This window comes from Parasteatoda tepidariorum, chromosome 10, assembly GCF_043381705.1.
Source record: "Parasteatoda tepidariorum isolate YZ-2023 chromosome 10, CAS_Ptep_4.0, whole genome shotgun sequence".
Classification (NCBI taxonomy): Eukaryota; Metazoa; Arthropoda; class Arachnida; order Araneae; family Theridiidae; genus Parasteatoda; species Parasteatoda tepidariorum.
This window is the reverse complement of record NC_092213.1, coordinates 7312096-7331949: the sequence shown is the minus strand read 5'-3', so window position 1 is coordinate 7331949 and position 19854 is coordinate 7312096. Positions and strand designations below refer to the sequence as shown.

Below are 19854 nucleotides of genomic sequence, written 5' to 3'. Positions count from 1 at the left end.
AAAAAAAAAGAATCCGCCTCTTTAAAAAAAAAAAAGTTTGCATTTTTCGAAATCCCGGGAAAAAAATCATTTTTTCGCTTTTTCCTGCCTATGCAAGTGCACTTAAAAATTACATTCACATGATTTAAAATTACGCATCACGATTTCCTTTTACGCGATTTAAGATCGAACATCGTGTTTCGTAATCCGCGATTTTATATCAAATATCGCGATTCGCTTTCACTTTATTTGAAAGCCGATATTCTGATTCGTGTTCAAGTGACTTGAAAATTTTACATACCAATTCATATTCATGCGATTTTAAAATGAAACATCGAGATTCGTATTCACGCTATTTTAAAGTCAAAGATAGAGATTCGTAGTAATGCGATTTTAAAGTCTAAGATAGAAATTCGTATTAATGCGATTTAAAAATCAAACATTAAGATTCGTATTCATGCGATTTAAAAATTAAATGTCGAGATTTGTATTCAAGTTATTCAGAAATCACACATTGAGATTCATATTCATATAATATAAGTAAACAAATAACGTACTCGCATTGATATTTTTATTAAAACGTTGATGACATTCTGTGTATAATTGCTTCCTACATTCTCTTTTTTCCCTGCTCAAATTTCAGGTATTTTTTCAATAATTTAAAAAGTGTTTTTGCACACAATGCTACTGGATTTCTATTTTCAGCTTTTTTACTAAACTCATCAACAAGGTTTGAATCAACATAGAATTCGATAAAAATTAAATAGTTTTAAAAAATTCCGTTATTTTCAAACGAGTTTCGCCAAAATGCGGTGTCGACGAAGGAATTGAAACTAATTACAAGAGTTAATCAATGCGAGCAGAAAGTTTTTTCAATTGAGATTTTGTGTTCGCAGAAAGTTTTTCATTTTATCTAAGTCTGAGGTAAAGTCCGCAAAATGAAATAGAAAAAAGAGGGAATACCTAAATAACTTATGATCAAGTTATTGGATTTTTACTTACTGAGATGCCATGTTAATGGTTCGAGGAGTTAACATAAAATGTACTAATTAATTTGTGCAGACGACATTTTAAGAAACATTTAAGAATATTTTACGAGCATTTTGTGCAGACGACATTTTAAGAACATTTTACGAAATCAGACGCAAAACTCACCTTCAGAGTTTTCAGAGAGTGACTGGTCGAAAATATCCAAATGTTAATAAACTGATTATCCCAGGGAACAATTTTCATTTATACAAATGCAGTTCGTTCACCAGGAGTTTGCACTTGGCTCCGCCTTCATCACGTCGTATCCCATGATACTATTTCGCTATTTTTGGGAGAAGAGTGTGAACAAAACTGAACAAGGGTGATATTTGGCGATCGTCTGACAAAAATATTTGTTTCGCAATCTTTATGTGCATTTTTTTAACATTAAATATTTCATAAATTTGATGATATTTTTTCTCGTTTGAGTGAATAGTTCATACATTTTGATGAGAAAACAACAGTTTTTAAATTTAAAATATATTTAATTAGCCGGACTGCCGAAAATAAGCATTAGCCATCTGGTTATCTTTCCCTGAAACCAGGACCTGATCAAGAAAGGCGGGGGTGCCCTACCTAGTTCACCGAACTGTCAGGGGCACGATGGTCGTTACTTAAAACAAATTTACCTGTTGTTTAATAATGAAGTGTTTTTAAATTATTTATGACTTCAATCTTTGTTAACTAATAGTTCTAATAGACAATTCTTACTGATAAACACAAAAAGAAATTATGTGTAACATTTAGGTTACCCCTGAAAAGAGAGTGCCCTAGGCCTAGACCTTGCAGGTCTTATAATGATACATCAGGCACTGCCTGAAACTGAGTAACGTTTTGGTTGAAATCAGCAACAGCATCTCACAGTGTAGTTTTTCAAGTGCAAACCCAACTCAATAATGAATAACTGAAATTTCGAAATAAAATTTTATCTCACATTACACTAACTTTTTTTTGTCATAAAAAAAAAGCCTTACCGATTCCTCCTGAGGTTGATTATCACTCGACGACCCGTCCAGACGGCTATCCGCTTGCCCTTGCTCTTCACCCCCAGTAGTACAATGGTTAATGACTCTGGGGCGACATAACGATCTTTTATCTGAAACCATTCTTAAGAAATGATAAGCTCTAATGTTTTTCATCCACTTTTATATAGCTTGGCCATTACCTGCAGATCTTTTGTTATGCCACACAACATTCCTTTTCCGGGGTGCCATTTGGGAACCATTAGGATTTCTATCTAATGGTAAAGGATTGCTAAACGCCAAGGTGATAAGGGGGAGAACCGTTTAGGTGCTTTTAGTGATTTTCGTTCTCAACTATGTGGGAGGTTTTCGCTGATAGCTCCAAGAACCTGCCTTGTTCTTTTTCTACGTTCGAATATATTTTGTGGATCTGAAGTTTAAAGTCAAAAATTGGAAGTCGACTTAAACAGCGTTTTATACAGTATTTTGATAAAATTAGCAAATTTAACTACTTGTAAGGCACGCGCATAGTAACATTTTTCATCAAGCAACTTCAACGTTCCAAAAGTATGTTTTGCCATTTACAAGAGAGTTTTATTTTACGAGCAGAAATGCACGACGACGTAACAAAATACTATTTTCTGGATCTTGGCAAAAACTTAGTTTAGGTAATTAATGGGATTATTATGAGATTCCTACAGGTGGCGTCGTGTGGGTATCTCGATGCGGATTGGTTTGTTAAAACGTGGCATTTGTTTACGTTAGCAACTCTTCTTCCCATTCTATTTTCAGTAAGCCAAGCCCATCAAGCATCAATTCTCTTAAGTGGCACATTCTATATTCTTTCATTATGTATTTCTTACTTAACACAAAGACGAGCATGAAACCATGCAGAGCATAAACAAACTAATTATGCGTCGAAGTTGCCAGGTACGCGAAACAAAAATATGTTACAGTTACAATGAAATACATGAACACATAAGTACAAGTTAAGTAAAAGTCGTAAGGGAGAAAGAATTATATTTCAAAATATTCGATGTGCGATACGGCGCTGTATTTAATGAACTTCACGTTAATTAGCATTTTAATATGTGTGGAGAAACTTAGCTCAACTTTGACGCACCATTTTGTTTATAAAGGATCAGCTGACTCCGACGTTCATAGGTCACATGTGTGGATATACGTGACCTTATTCTTGAAGTACAATTACTCAACTGAATGCTTGATTGATTTTGGTAGGAGGTACTGATTGGAATTTCAAGAAAAGCTACGTACTAGAGAGAAAAATTATTGGAGAAATGATTCCAATTTATTGAGGATAAGCGAAGCAAATCGCCATACTATCATTGAAGCCAATGATGCTTCATTAATTTTGGCAATAGCTTCTAATTGAAATTAAAAAAATAAGCAAAATTAATAAAGAAATGGTAGCAATTCGTACTGGAGAAACATAAAAATTCGTCATACTGTTAATTGACGTCAATGGCACCTAATTAATTTTAGTAATAGATACTTTTGGTGTTATGGTAATTGGTGCAGTTTTAATCAATACCATACATATTAATATAAGCGGAATTAATACAGGGTTATTGATAATTCCTTCCGGGCAGGAACTGGACTATCGCATTGATGTATGCCGTGTGACCAAGGGTTCACGCATAGAACACCTGTAATGTATGTAAGTAAAACTTGAATAGTTTCGGAATAATTTCATATGTTTATTTTTTTCATATTCGTCTTCTTTTTTTTTACTATAACGCTTCGAAACCCAGAAGGGAATTATGCATAACCCTGTATATTTGATACCTATTAAAACTGCATTCATACATTACGGTTTTAATGTAGATAATGTGGAATTATGTGCTTACAAGCCATTGAAAGGGCTGAGTACCGAAGAAAATCGTTTGTGGTAAATTTTGACTATCACGAGTTGCCCTTGGGCATTATTCTAAAAGATACTGAATACAGATAATCGTTATTTTGATAGGATGAACTATTAAAAACGTGTTTTGCTTAGCATAATAACTTAAAGCTACTGGCAAAGGCAAAAAATAATGAGAAATAGCAAACATTCGAATTATTTTAGCTTTATTAATTGCGTTGATCTTTCGGTTTTGTGAATGATTTCGTTGTTCATTACTGATTTATTTATGGTTTAATTTTGTTCACTCTGTACGGCGAACGGAATATTAGGGAGATTTAAGCTAGCTTCCGTACGCAGTATTTTAAGTAATTGCGAATGCGTAATTCTAGTCCAGGGGCTGCCAATTTTTTTTGATCATCGACCCCTACATAATTTTTTCGAAATCTCCATCGACCCCCATAAAAGAAATTTTCTGTTCATTAAAATAAAACTCTATTAGATACTGTGTCTGTACATTTATTTTGCGATTTTGAACATTTATTAAAGTAATAGTACATAGCGTAACAATAGTTTTATGAAAAATATATTAATGTTGAAATATAAATACCTTCATATTTATGAAATAATAAGTAATTATAAGTAAGTAGAAATAATAAGTAAAGTAACTACGGATTTATTGCTTCTTAATCAATGACATGGGTGTGCCTGGTGTTTTTTTCTTTTTCTGCAAGGTTCGTTATATTGGGTTCAAAATTGGTCAATTTTAATCTTAAATCCCCTCGAAACTCCACATTTAATTTATTTCTGTTCTTAGTTAAGATTGAATTTACGTGACTGAAACCGGCTTCAACCATATAGGAACTTGGAAATGCTATCATAAATGGCTGAGCTATTTCGTAAAGTCTTACATATTTTTGCATTATATTTATATTTGTCCAAAATTTGCTTATTGTTAAATTTTTAAAAAGCGTCTTTGCTTCAAATCCCCATAATAATTCAGCAAGCTCATCTTGCAGGTTGATGTCCACGTTTTCAATTTGAGCAGAAAAGGGCACAATAATCCGATCAGGGATGTCAATATTTTCCAAATCAACAAAACGCAGTTTAAAATCGTCGCTCAATTTTTGAAGATTGCCTGCATATATTTCCAAGTCTTCTTCTTTTATTTCTAATTGTCACATATCTGAAAAATACTGATAATCCTTCGACCAATCGACCCTTCCGGTTCGGATCGACTCCCTGGCTCAGATCGACCCCCGCTAAATAGACGCCTATGTTAAATAGACGCCTGTGGGTCTATGTAGACCACTTCGGCGACCTCTGTTCTAGTCGTATGCGTCAGTTCTGGTGAGATGCGCACGCGCCCGTGAATAAATATCAAACTTGCCTAAGTGAAAATAATATTTTTTAGCAAAAATCAGTAAGTTATAAACGGTCACGCAGTAGAATATCATTTTAACTTTCACCACAAAATCAAAACAATTATTGAAGACTATTTCTTCAAAACTGTGGCATGCGATTCAAGATGCTTTTTGCTCCACGTAAAACTGCGGTTCTGTGAGCAGAAAAATTTGGTAGATCCCGATACAGGATGCAGCTTATGATGAATTTACCGATACAGGATGCAGCTTATTATTCGATTTTTCAGGAACTATTCTACCGATTTCGCTCAAATTTTATATTTTGCAATGCAAAATTACGTACTTTAAAATGATGTAAAAAATTGTATACCTTACAATTCAAAATTTTTTCAACAATTATTGAATGAAATAATAAAAAATAATAAATCTAAACAAAAATGTATTTTTTGTACAGAATTATCTTTAGATTAACGCATTTTATAAGTGAGTGCAAATTTTTTTTAATTTGATTAATAAGTTCTCGAGACATGACGAAATAAGCAAACAATAAAATTAACATTAAGGGGTCCAAACTTTGAACCGCTCTCCTGACTAAACTAAGAAGACCATATTTCCCAGATTGCGGACACCCCCTATATTTTGGAGATCAGAAATTCGAATCCGTTGAAAAAAAAGGTGCGGTTATTCAAAGTATGTTTTTCAGTTTGATTTCGTAACTTAAGATATCGTCTGCACTAATTAATTAGCATATTTGAAGTCACCCCCTGGAACCATTAAGAACGAGTCTTAGAACGTGAAGGATCTTTGATCATTAGATTAAAAGTTATTTAGAGTAGTCCGTTTTCTTTTCTTTTTGCGCACTTTACATACTTAATTTCAATAAACTCATGTTGACAAAAAATTTATTAAAGGGAACAAAAATATAACAAGCCCTAGTCCAAAAATCATTTTAGGTAGGAACAAAAGAAATTAATAACAGTTTAAAATACAAAAACTTCTATAATAGTTTAGATTACAAATTACAAATTTTTAGAAAAATTAAAAAACTCCTTACGCAAAAACATAAACAATACACACACAATTTACCTTTTATCAAAGACTGTTTTTATAGTTTTACGAGCACCCGAATTGAAATCCTGAGATAAAAATATAACTGAGATCAACCGAGTCTAACTGCTAATTATTGTTTACATGCTTCGAATCTTAATTCGATCGAACAACAACTTGATATCGTCTGCCTTAACACGATGAGGTTTGCTCAGGACTGAAATGCTGTGACTTAAAATGGAATGCCGCAATTTCATATATAAAAACAAAAAGCCTACGCCTTTTTTTTCTTTCTATTTGTACGCACTCAGGCATAAGCCACTAGAGTAAAGCTGGCTGCATGATGGAAATCGTTTGGCGTGGGCTGCATCTATCATTAAAGAAAGAAAAAAAGAAATGCGATTTCAGTTTCGAACATTCAAGCCTACACCTGTCTTCTACCCCCAAACCTTTGAAGGTTACTTAGTATCGTGACGTTGACGGCATGCAGGCTCCTGTTGTAAATATTTCGGCCTCTTATAAGATTCATTATTATCCGTTATTACAGGAAGCCTAGGGCATTTTAGATTCACATTCAGAGGGTATTTTGTTTCGTGTTGTTTACGCCTACACAACTTTTTATGAAACAATTAGGGTAAGAATGGTTTTTAAAGAATTGAAGTTCTTTTTTCTTTTTTTTTGCTTCCGAACGAATGGAATTACATACCAAATGTAACGAGTAAAAGATTGGTTAATTTAGTAAATAAAAGAATTGTAAATACTATCGAAAGGGACGCAAAATATAATGCCATTTAACCCTTTTGTACTCACAGTATTTTAAGTTTCTAGTTGAACAATATAAATCATTTGTTGTTGTTGTCTTGTGTCATCAGACAATACTAACAATCCTATTTTAAGGCAGAGTGGTGAGCTTCTTCTTTTCCAATGATGCCATCTGCGGCCAGGAATTCAACTTCCGCCACTGACGTACGTCACAGCCAGTTTTAAAGGGAGGACACATTCAAACACCATCCATTCGTTGATTGTAATTTTGACCCTAACTGAAGCACGATGAGTCTCCGATCCAGTATCCCCAGCCCAGAGGTATTGATTTGTTATTGGATCTTGGAGGACTTTGTGAGTCCGATAGATTTAGCATGCACCAGTCACCATTTTCGCCTTCGGCCTACAGGGATAGAACTCACGACCTCACAGACATGAACCCAACGCCCTATCAAGCAGGCGATCCAATGCCTACTAAATCATTTAAAATACCAAATAAAGTATTTTTATATAAGTTTTAAAACTCTAAAAATAATATGGCTATTAATAATTAAAGTATAAATTTTTTTTAATTTTAGAGTGGTGATTGTTGATGGCGACATCGGAGTGTAAAAGTTTAATTTTTGGCATGAATTATAGCTTCAGATATCTCAAAGAGTTCTTTTCATTTGGATAACGGAGAAACGTAAAACTTAATATAATTCTAATTGTTAATTGTTTATAAATATTAGCATTGATTCATTTTAAATAAAAGCAAATAAAAAAATTTTTTAAATCTTTTTCTTCTTCAATTCTGTCTGTTATGGCAATTAGTTCAACATCAGTGAAAGCTTCTAAAATATGACTTACAAATTTACATAGCATCTTGACCAGTTGCAAACTGTGAACAGGAGCTTCATTCAATAAATCCATTAAGAGCAAGAATCTGAGAGAGTGACAAACTTGAAATACACGCCAACTCAGATTTTCTTCAAAAAATTACCAGTTGTTGTAAACCTTGTCAAAAGACAAAATCTAAAATTTTTGCCCCAAAGTTGAGTCATTCATTTTTTATGGCCCCCCAAAGATCAGAGCGTCGCAGGAAAATTTCAGCGTTTTTGTTCTACATGTGTGGAAATTTCAATGACCCACAGCTCTTAGCGCAAACAAAGTGCCTCCAAGTAATTTAGATATCTGAAAAGTACGGATGTTGAACTTTGTAAAATGGGTGAAAATTTTGTGGCAAGTTGTTGTCACAAGGTCTCTGAAGGTCGTAAAAAGAAGCGTTTTTGCTGTTTTTTGCAATTTTCAACAATAAACTATAGCTTGCACCTTCTAGTTGTCACAGTAAATAATGTGTCATTTGAAAGATATATAAAAACACTTTCATTGATTTGTTCATTTACGTCGCACTAGAGCTGCACAATGGGCTATTGGCGACGGTCTTTTAAACTATTGTATTTGATATGTTTTCAGTTCACATGNGGCCCCCCAAATATCAGAGCGTCGCAGGAAAATTTCAGCGTTTTTGTTCTACATGTGTGGAAATTGCAATGACCCACAGCTCTTAGCGCAAACAAAGTGCCTCCAAGTAATTTAGATATCTGAAAAGTACGGATGTTGAACTTTGTAAAATGGGTGAAAATTTTGTGGCAAGTTGTTGCCACAAGGTCTCTGAAGGTCGTGAAAAGAAGCGTTTTTGCTGTTTTTTTGCAATTTTCAACGATAAAACTATAGCTTGCACCTTCTAGTTGCCACAGTAAATAATGTGTCATTTGAAAGATATACAATACCACTTTCAAAAATTATTTATATAATTGAGGCATGCCCTCTTAATTACATGAAATTAAAACTTGAAAATTTTCAAATCTTACCAATATTTTAACTGTCATAACTTTTTGTGGCATAAATATAATGAAATAATGTTTTTATCTTTATTTTACTCCATTCTTAATCTATCCAAAAAAGTAAAATTTATTAAGGCACGTAGCTTTAAAAAAGTAGAATTTTTTTTTTAACATACCATGTTTTGGTATTTTCTTTCTCGAAGTATCTTACTCGAACACTTTACTTTCTATATACATTTTATCATAAAAACCGATATTTTTAGCATTTTATTGTATATAATCTTGTTGGTTACCCATTTTAAATAATATTTTATTATCATTAACATTTACAATTTGTATAAATGGAAAAAAAAGAAACTTTCAAGTCATCGTGCCCATTTCAGTGGTCAGAGAAACTACATATTTTTTGTAGCTTACTACAGCTACAACTACTTTGTTGCAAATATAGTTAACTACTTAGTTACAAATGTAGTTAACTACAAACTACTTTAAGAAAACGAACTTTGCTGGAGAACTTAATTTACACCTATGTTCAAAAAGATTTGGAATAAAAAAAAAATTGGCTTTTTATTCATGCTTTCATGAGCAGTTTGTTATTTTAAAACTTTTTTTTCACTCCATTTAGCTTTTCATGCCTTTCTCAGCAGCTAATATTTAGTACAAGAAATGCTAGGAAATGATCGAATACTTGTAATTTTAAGTGTTTAATGCTCTTTTATTTCCTTTAAGAAATGAAGTACATCGAAAATATGTTTCCTTCCTTTGAAATGCTTCACGAGTGTATATTCGCCTATGTGATTAATCATTTAATATTCGTAATGGTTCAAAAATATAACTTACATGTGATTATAAATAAGTAATTCTTGTTAAAGTTCAGCCGCAACCACAAGCACATTTTAATGGCGTCCATTGACGGCCGCACGAAGATTTGTACCTATCAAATTCAAAAAATTAGTAGCGTTAGTACTTTGTTTCTTTACTAAAGTAGTTTGCTAGGAATCACTGCGAACTACTATTTCTTTTTATATCGCATTATTCATTACGCTACTTTTCTGGAAAAAAAATGTGTCACACTGCACTACAAACTACGAAAAATAGTAGTGACTATTGTAGTTTCACTACTTGTAGTGCGCTACTTCCGACTACTGGTTCATCTAAAAGGTTATTTTTTTTTCCTAAATTGCATCTGCATCTTTATTTATGATTATTAAATCGTATTTTCTTCTTTTCAAATTATTAACCAATAAATCTACACTACAAACACCACACTACTCTACAAACTACGAAAAAAAAGAGAGTAGCGACTACAGTAGTTTCACTACTTGTAGTGCGCTACTTCCGACTACTGGTTCTTCCAGAAGGTTATTTTTTTTCTAAATCGCATCTGTATCTTTATTTATGCTTATTAAATCGAATTTTCTTCTTTTTAAATTATTAGCCAATAAATCTACACTACAAACACCACACTACTCTACAAACTACGAAAAAAAAAGAGAGTAGCGACTACAGTAGTTTCACTACTTGTAGTGCGCTACTTCCGACTACTGGTTCTTCTAGAAGGTTATTTTTTTTTCTAAATCGCATCTGTATCTTTATTTATGATTATTAAATCGAATTTTCTTCTTTTTAAATTATTAACCAATAAATCTACACTACAAACACCACACTACTCTACAAACTACGAAAAAAAAGAGCGTAGCGACTACAGTAGTTTCACTACTTGTAGTGCGCTACTTCCGACTACTGGTTCCACCTGAAAGGTTATTGTTTTTCTAAATCTCATCTGTATCTTTATTTATGATTATCAAATCGTATTTTCTTCTTTTCAAATTATCAACCATTCAATCTCGAATAGTTTATCAATAATTTACTGAATATATATTGTAAAAACGTTTAACTCGTTGTTTTAGCATACGATTAAAGTTTCAATAACTCATCCTGATTTTTTTGTTTATAATTTATATTTTTCATTCAATCCCCATATTTTGTGAATTATATCTAAAAAGCAATTTTAACCTGTCAAGCTAAATTTTTTGTTGACAACTGAAACATAAATGTTGACTGTTTGGGGTATTATCATTTTATGTTAGGTGCCTAATTTTATAAACAATCAACTTTTTTTTTAAGCCGCATGAATCTCTTAGACTTTTTATTTTTATTTTGTGTGAGTCTGGAAAAATAATTAATTCTCTAATTTTCCTTTTTATAACTTTTTCCACTTCACTTTCTTAAATCGACTAATTTTTTTTTCCTTCGAATAATCTTAACAGCAGAGCCCGCGCTAAAGAGTTCAAATTATTAGCCAGTAAATTAACCTAATATCAAAAGCATTCGCCAATTTTCAAAATTCTTAGCCAAATGCAAATCTTACTAATTATTTGTGATTAATTTTTTCCCATAGAAAGCTATTTTACGGTATATTGTTTTAAGCTTACATTAACTATTTATACTCAGTTCCAAGTGGTTCGGAGGCACATCTACCGAAAATTTCTGTAATCGAATAAAAAATACTGATTTGCTTAAAAAAATTCATTTTGACGTAATTTTAATTTCCTTCCACTAGAAAAAATCATTCTCCAATTCATTTTTAATTAAGTTCAGCGAATTAAAGCTAGCCAGAATGGCTTAAAAAATAATAAATGAATAAAAATTATATAAAAACAGAAATGTTTTTGACAATGGAATGAAAATAGTTTTGCACCACAAATCTTTACAAAAGCTCTCTAAAAAGTATACAAATTCACCGTGTCTGCGGACGAGGTTTCCCTCTTTTCTCGTCTCTTCAGTTTGATTTCAAAAAATAAACTGAGTTAATCTAACATGAGCGTTAATTTTTTTTTCAACCCTCAACCGTCTGAGCCTGAAAATTTCAGACGAAATTTTCTAAGTAATAACAAGCAATAAGAAAAAATAAATGATGATAATAGGAATTACGTCAGAATAAAGAATAATATTTGCTATTGGAAGTAATACATTACCACAACTAAACTGAAATCACTTTTCAATTCAAACTAATTACATCTTTTCTACTGAATCAATGATCCTTATTTCAAGTTTGTTGAGTTACGGTTCGTGATTTCGGGGGTGAAACGTCTGCCGCCGCATATTAAAAACCACAGTGAGTCACCGTTGAAGTCCATTGACCACGTATGGTCGATGGACTTATTTAGGTGGCATATGTCACTTTTCGAACATCCGAAAATTGGTGATCGCTTGGGTAGAGAGAATCCCTGGTGATGCAGGTGGTGATCGACGATTTACGGTGGGGTGGTTGACGATCTTTTGCATCACTGGTCATCAATGAGTTTTGGTTGACTTTTGTCAGTCGGTAAAACTTGAAAGAGAGTTACCCATTCGTGGTTAGATTTTTAGATTTGATTAGAGTGTCTCAGTTTATTTTGTTCAATTTTTCCATGCTTGTTATTCAGATAAATTTTTCGATCGCGGGACTGTTCGTAATTTTTTATTTGGGGGTGTTTTTCGAAATTCTTTTGGAAAAAAAATTAAGTAAATAAATAAAATAAATAAATAAACTAAAATAAATAAATAAATAAACTGAATAAATAAACTAAAATAAATAAGTAAATAAACTGAACAAATAAACTAAAATAAATAAAATAAAATTTAAAAAATTAACAGTTTTTGCCTTTTATTTAAACTATAGGTATGTGCCTTTTTTTAAAAAAAAAAGTTGAATAGTTCAGTTTTCCTACCTAGAGATATTTAAAAGTTAGTATATGAATGAATTAAAGAATATTTTTCACGGTTAATCCATTTGGGTGATATTTTTAACTCTATAATTTAATTAAACTGAATTCATTAAAGTAAAAATCGCAAAAAAAAGAAAAGAAAAAAAAGAATTTTAGCACGAAATGCACTTATTCCACTTTCAAAAATAACCACTCATATACTATTTTGCCGTTAAGAATTAACCGAACTTTAGAACAAACAAACAACTTAAATAATTTTTCAAAAAAAATATTTTTTTAATATGATTTTCAATACAGTGGTAAGATTTTTTAACCCTATAAAAAATATTAAAATCAATGAAAAATGATCAAATTTTAAAATTTTTTATGAACCTAGACAAATCATCGTTGGATTACATTTTTAAATAGCAATAATAAAATATTTTTTCGCAAATGCACTTTCGCAAAACGGTGGCTTTTTTCCATATTGGCATTTTGCGCTATTTTCATAATTAGCATACAAGGTGGTGGCAAAAAATAAGCAAAAGTTAACCTAACAGTCATTCATGACTGTTACTCACAACAATCATAAAAACAGTACTAAAAATGTTCTTTTATGCAACGACAGAGCATTAAAGAAACACATAGGTCAAAAGAAAAAGTTCTTACAGAAATACCTGTTCAACGTTGAACGGTTTAAATTTGCTATAAAAACGATACAAACTGGGTTTTTTTTCTTCAAATTTTATTTTATTTATTTATTCTTATTTTATTGCACTCATTATTCACTGCACTAATTCTTTTTAAAAGTAGCTCACTGCACTACGAACTACGGAAAAAAAGTAGCTACTACAGTAGTTTCGCTATTTCCGACCACTGTTAAAAATCATGTGATAATATATGATAATACAGTCGAACCTCTATTTAACGAAGTCGCTAAATCCCGATAATAAGTTCGTTACATGGAAAATTCGTTACCTAGAAAATCACCTTTTGAAATACTTAAAGGATACAAAACAAGTTTTAAATTCATAAACAGTAGACATAATTAAAATAGCAATTGATGCACCTTTATGTTGTAAAATAATATCTACTATTTATTTTATAAATATTAGCTTTAAAAGAAATTTGAATGGAAAGCAAGAATAGAGTAAAACATTATCCAGTGTTACACTATCATACTATGTACATTTTCTACGAAAAAAAGCTAAATTTATGTATAAAATTATATAGCTGCATTTATTATAAAAGTAATTTTAAACATTCATTACCACATGCGTTCTTAAATTTAATATCTACTGATGAAATCAGTTCGTTTTGTCTGAGTTTTTCGTTTGAAATGTAAACAAAAAAGCGAAAGGGATTTTAACTGCTTTCTCTAAAAGTTAAGTGGCTTAGAAATTCAATTTTCCTCATAAAATGCGTTAAAAAAATTTGAAATGTTCTGAAATATTTTGGGAAATAGGGAAAATTGATCTCAAAGAAAAGTTTGTTGAATAGAAAGTCCAGTTCACTATTTGGAAGTTATTTTACGAAGAAATTTCCAAAATGTTCTCAGTTCCTCGAAAGAAATCGCAAAATAGAGAAGTTCGTAAAATAGAAGTTCGTAAAATAGAAGTTCGTTAAATAGAAGTTCGTTAAATAGAAGTCCGACTGTATATATTTAAACCATACTTAAATGAAAGGTTTTTTGAATCTATTAAAATGTGATTCAAACAGACTTTAAAAAGCAATTTCAAGAGGGGAAGTAAAAATCGTATTTTGGGTCGCAGAAGAGATTCGTAATCAGGACGTCCTTGCTGTAGTAGTCAGTGGGTGTCGAAGCATCGAAAGGTGCGGAGATTAAAGAGGCGGCCCACGCTGCTATCGTCTGTAGGGGTGTCTGTCGAGAGATAGGCATCACTTGTTATTGTCAGGTGAAAAATTTTATTCCTTCTTTTTTCTTTTAAAAGGTGTGATAACCTTTATCAGAAGAGCTGCTGTTACAGATTTTTCATTTTCACTTAACTGATCCGAATTAAGAAAATGACAGAGAATAACAATGCGTATATGTGGATCCGGAATATCGGTAGTCCTAAAAATGACCTTGATAAGGGGTCTAAGTGGTTTCGATTTCATGGAGAAAGCATTAGTGTACTATAGACTTTCTGTGATTTACCTATAACTAATACTTCGAATTCTGATTTTTTTTTTCTTAAACAAAGTACAGGCAGTATTTAAATACAAAATCTTAAGTGAAACAACGCAAAGAATTTTCGTAATTTAATTTTCTTTAGAGTTGAAACCTAAAAAAAAGAGAAAAAAAAGTAAGATGCTACGACGACTTGTGTGCTCGATAAATGTTAGATAATTTATGCTAATGACTTAGTCTTTTATAAGTATGTTTATTAAAAGTCATAATAGCTCAAAGAAATTTTAAAAAAAAATATTTTTTTAAATAAAAAAAATGACTTTATCAACCTATATACAATTAGGCTACCTATATACCATTAAATAGGCCGAGGGAAAAAGTCTGTCTCACTGTTCAATGAAAGGGAAAAAGCAAAAATTATAATTATTGCATAGTTTGAATCCAAAAATTGATTAAAAGACAGACTGAGAATATTAAAGTGTGAGAAAGAGCGCTTAATTTGGAAGTTTCATGTTTTTTAACTTTGTGTGCTTGTAGAATATATTAATTTTCACTTAAATACAAACGTTTATATATCAAATTGAAGGTAATTTAATGTAGAATTTAATAATAAATACAGAATTACAATATCTGTCCAATGTATATGGGCCAATAAGCATAGGAACTGGCGTGCTGATTGGCAGCGTGTCGTGTTTTCTGACGAATCCCGCTTTAATTTGTGGTACCATGATGGCCGCATTCGTGTCAGACGCTATGCCGGTGAACGTCACCTTCCGGAGTGCATTATCGAAAGCCACAGTGGACGAACACCCGGAGTTATGGTCTGGGGTGCCATAGCATATCATGGACGATCTCAATTGCTACGAATTGTGGGTAATCTGAACAACAACCGGTACATCAGTGAAGTTTTACAGCCCGAAGCTGTTCCCTTCCTTCAAGCCTTGCCAGGCGCTGTATTTCAACAAGACAATGCCCGTCCTCATATTGCTAGGACTGTTCAATCCTTCCTTGCATTGCGACAGGTACAGCTTCTTCTTTGGCCTGCGAATTCCCCAGATATGTCACCGATTGAACGTGTGTGTCATTTCGTTGGTCGGTGCCTCGCTCGAGATCCTCGTCCTGTTGCTTCTACTGACGAACTTTGGGTACGCATACAGACTATATGGAATGCTCTTCCTCAGACAGACATTCAAAATTTGCTTGACTCCATGCCCCGTCGTGTAGCAGCGCTTATTGCGGTGCGTGGTGGCTACACAAAATACTGATTTCGATCTCTTGTTATTGTTTGTTTGCTTTGAAAGTTTAATCATTTATTTGTACCACTACCACTCAACTGTGTAGTAATTTCATTCAATTATGACGGTTCCTTCATGGTGTTGCAATTTTCACAAACAGGAGTTTATGTACGGATGCAATCCAAAATACAGCAAAACTTTTGTGTGCGTCTTTTTTCTTGACTTATAAAAAGAAGATAGAAGATGTAAAGTTTGAGCTCAAGGGAAAAATAAACTCTTCCTTATCAGTTGGAATGTGAGAAATTGTACTTCACAACGTTAAAAAATTTTTACAACAGAATTTTTTTGATGTTTCAAATAATTTCGAATGGGTAAAAAGTTGAAAAAATTATGAGTTTGACAGTTTGAAAATTTTATTTTATTGTAATTAAAATTGATTCATTGATCAATTGGATAATTTTTTTGGATGTCAAAATAACTGATTTTATAAAGAAAAAGTGATTTTATATATACATATGTATATATTTTTGTTATAAGTAGTACTTTACATTTTTTCACAACTTTCATTATACTTTACATTAATGCTTTCTAACTTTACAACATATTAAATACATATTTTCAAATTCGATACATTTTTCGGTACGAAGCAAATTTTCAAATCATTTATTAGATACATATAACTAGTTATTAGATACCTATTTTCAAATTAGATACATTTTACAGTTGGAAACACATTTTCAAATCATCTATTAGATACATATTATTAATTATTAGATATATATTTTAAAATTAGATACATTTTTCAGTTAGAAACCTACTTTTAAAATATTTATTCGATACATATTACTAGTTATTAGATACATATTTCTAAACTACATGCATTTTTCAGTTCAAAACATATTTTCAAATTAGATACATTTTTCAGTTAGCAACATATTTTCAATTAGACACATTTTTCAGTTAGCAACATATTTTCAAATTAGATGCATTTTTCAGTTAGAAACACATTTTCAAGTTCGATAAATTTTTCAATTCGTAACACAATTTCAAGTTTACATATTTTAAGTTAGATACATTATTCAGTTAGAAACATATTTTCAAATTAGACGCATTTTTCAATTAGCTACATATTTTCAAATTAGATACATTTTTCAGTTAGAAGCATATTTTCTAGTCATTTATTCTAGATGGCATCCTTTCTTTCTCCTCTTTGATTATATTTTTTTGCATATTTATAGTTTTGCTTTTACTCGGTTATATTATATTATCGGAAAATTCCGCCAAGTGTCCTTTCAGTACTTTTTATAAGTTGGCACCACTACATTGAATCATTAGTAAAAAATAAAAGCTTTTGAAATCATTTGGCATAAAAGCGAAAGTTAAATCTACTACCAATTAAAAACAAAAAGTCTTTATTTTAAACCGCACCCATTTATAGGGTGGTTCAACCTCACCCTGCTTTGTTATAAAATAAAAGACAGGGAGTTTCTCTTGCTACTGAATAACAGTTGTTCGTAAAAGGTTGATAACAACGTAAGAATGAATGGATGCGAATGATCTCTGAGTTCAAATAATGCCTTTTATTTAAAATTTTTAATGAAAGACATTTAATTGTTGGGTGTTTGCCGAGAACTTATTTATTATAAATGGCCGTATAAAAACAGACTATTGTTTTTTTTTCCTCTCTCGGGCATTTATTGTCCTATTGACTCTTTTAACCAAGAACTATATTTTTCTTTGGTCATAGAATTGTCTTTAGTGTTCGTTTTAACTGTATTTTAGAAAAAATTGCAATTGCAGCTGTAAATAGTTTTAGTATCTAAATATTTATCATCAATTAAAGATTATAATTTAATAATTTTTAAGTTGAACCATATTATTTTTAGAGAAAGCAAAAAGAACAGAGGGATATTTTAAAAATTTATCGCGAAAGAACGTGTTGAAAAAACATGTAGAAACATGTTGTAATTTCATTTAAGGACATCATTAATATTGAAATATGCAAAGTGATCGATTTATAAATGTTTAAAAACATGCAAATTGATCCATTATAAATGTGTAGAAATAAGCAATTTTATCCCTTATGAATAAATTAAATTTGTAACGAATCAAACTACATTAAAAAAAAACAGTTCTTTTTTATAAAAATACATTTATTTGACAATCACATATAAACTAAGCAAAATTAAATTAAAATACTCGTAACGTGTAGTAATAACCTTGCAAAATAAATGGAAGAACCAGTTAATGGAAGTAGCTGTTTAGTATGAACCTTAAATTCAAAACAAAAACTATTCTCATGAAAATCAACAACTTTCTGATGTCTCGTTCTTTTATTTTTAATTTATCTCATTACATGTTTTTTTATTCATGCTTTTGCTAGCCAGATATAGTTTATGATATTTTTATGCTCTGTAACTTAGAGAACATTATAAATCAGTCGAAATTAGACAGTTTATTGAATCTGTTAAATTTATAATTAGATCCATTATGATCAATTGAAATAGGTAATTTGATACCTTATAAATAGGTAACAATATGCAGTCTTGGTAAATGTTTTGAGGCATACAAATTGATATAATATTTTTTTTTCCCTAATGGCAGGCACTGAATTTGAATCTTAGCCTATACTATGCCAGAATTGTTGCTCATTTCGCGTTACCCAGTGGGCACCTGTGGACCACAGGGTCGGAGGCGAGCAACATTGCCCACGCCACACTGCCACAAACCCGTTTATAGGGTGGGCCACATTCACACATCATACACACAACAGAGGACAGCACAAAGAGAGAGAGAAACATCCATGCCCAGAGCGGGATTCGAACCCGCAGCCTATGGCTTCGCAGTCAGGCACGCTAACCGCTCGGCCACCTGGCCGGCAATTGATATAATATGAATGCGTTGAAATAGGTAATTTTATCCGCTATAAATGCGTCGATCTAGACAACTTAATCCATTGGAAAAATGTAGAAAAACAATTCAGATATACAGTAAAATCCCGCTATAGTGAACACGGTTTATACTGAATTCCCGGTTATAGTGAACGAAATGTTCGCTCCCTTGCCTTGCTACACACATATAATGTTATTTTTTGTGGAACCAAAAAAAGAGAGGAAGTTGGATGTAATGAACTTTTTTCTGTCTTCAACTGATTTATTTTCTTTATTTTTTGTAATAATTTTGAAATGTCTACTTCAAAATAAATACGTATATCGATTTTTAAAACCATCTATAGCGTGGAATGCAGCAATAAGCATTTTTTCTTGTTTGCCTCATTACTGAATGGGTTCAACATTCAAAGAAGCCGCAATCTTCCAGTATTTGGACAAATGGTTAATTTTTGTATTTCATTTTATACGTCACTTATTTAAATGGTGTCATGCAATAAATGGGGGAGTTTGGAACAATTAGCTAAAATTGTTTGCGGAACAGATATAGTGAAGCACCGGTTCTGGTGAAACGAAATTCTGTAGTATAAATATGTAAAAATATGCAGTTTTATTAGCGATAAATATTTTGAAATAGGTTTTTTTGTCCTCTAATAAATGCATCGACATAGACAACTAAATTATTTCTGAATATGTAGAAAAACAATTTAGATATAGTATAAATATGCAAAAATATACAGTTTGACATTTGGCAAATATTTCGAAGCATAAAAATTGATATAATATGAATTTTTTTGAAATAGGCTGTTTTGGAATAGGCTGTTTTGTCCACTATAAATGTGCTGTTAAATCAATTCTGAATGTGTAGAAAATCAAATTAGATCCATAATAAGTATTAAAAAAATGTATAATTTTATTCATTAAGAATACGAAGAGATATGCAGTTTTGTCTTCGATAAATGCGTAAAAATAGGTAATTTATTTATTATCTAGTATTATCTAATAAGTTCATAATAAATGTTTCGAAACATACAATTTTATTCATTTTGATGTGACAGAATAGGTACGTATATTCATTATA

The 19854-nt window shown here is 31.5% G+C and overlaps 1 protein-coding gene across 1 annotated transcript in view; it reads right to left on the bottom strand.

Annotated features, from left to right (window-relative positions):
- The window catches only part of LOC107456087 (uncharacterized), a 154068-nt gene that overhangs the window by 62370 nt on the left and 71844 nt on the right, over window positions 1-19854 (bottom strand). The gene's annotated exons all lie outside the window — the stretch shown is intronic.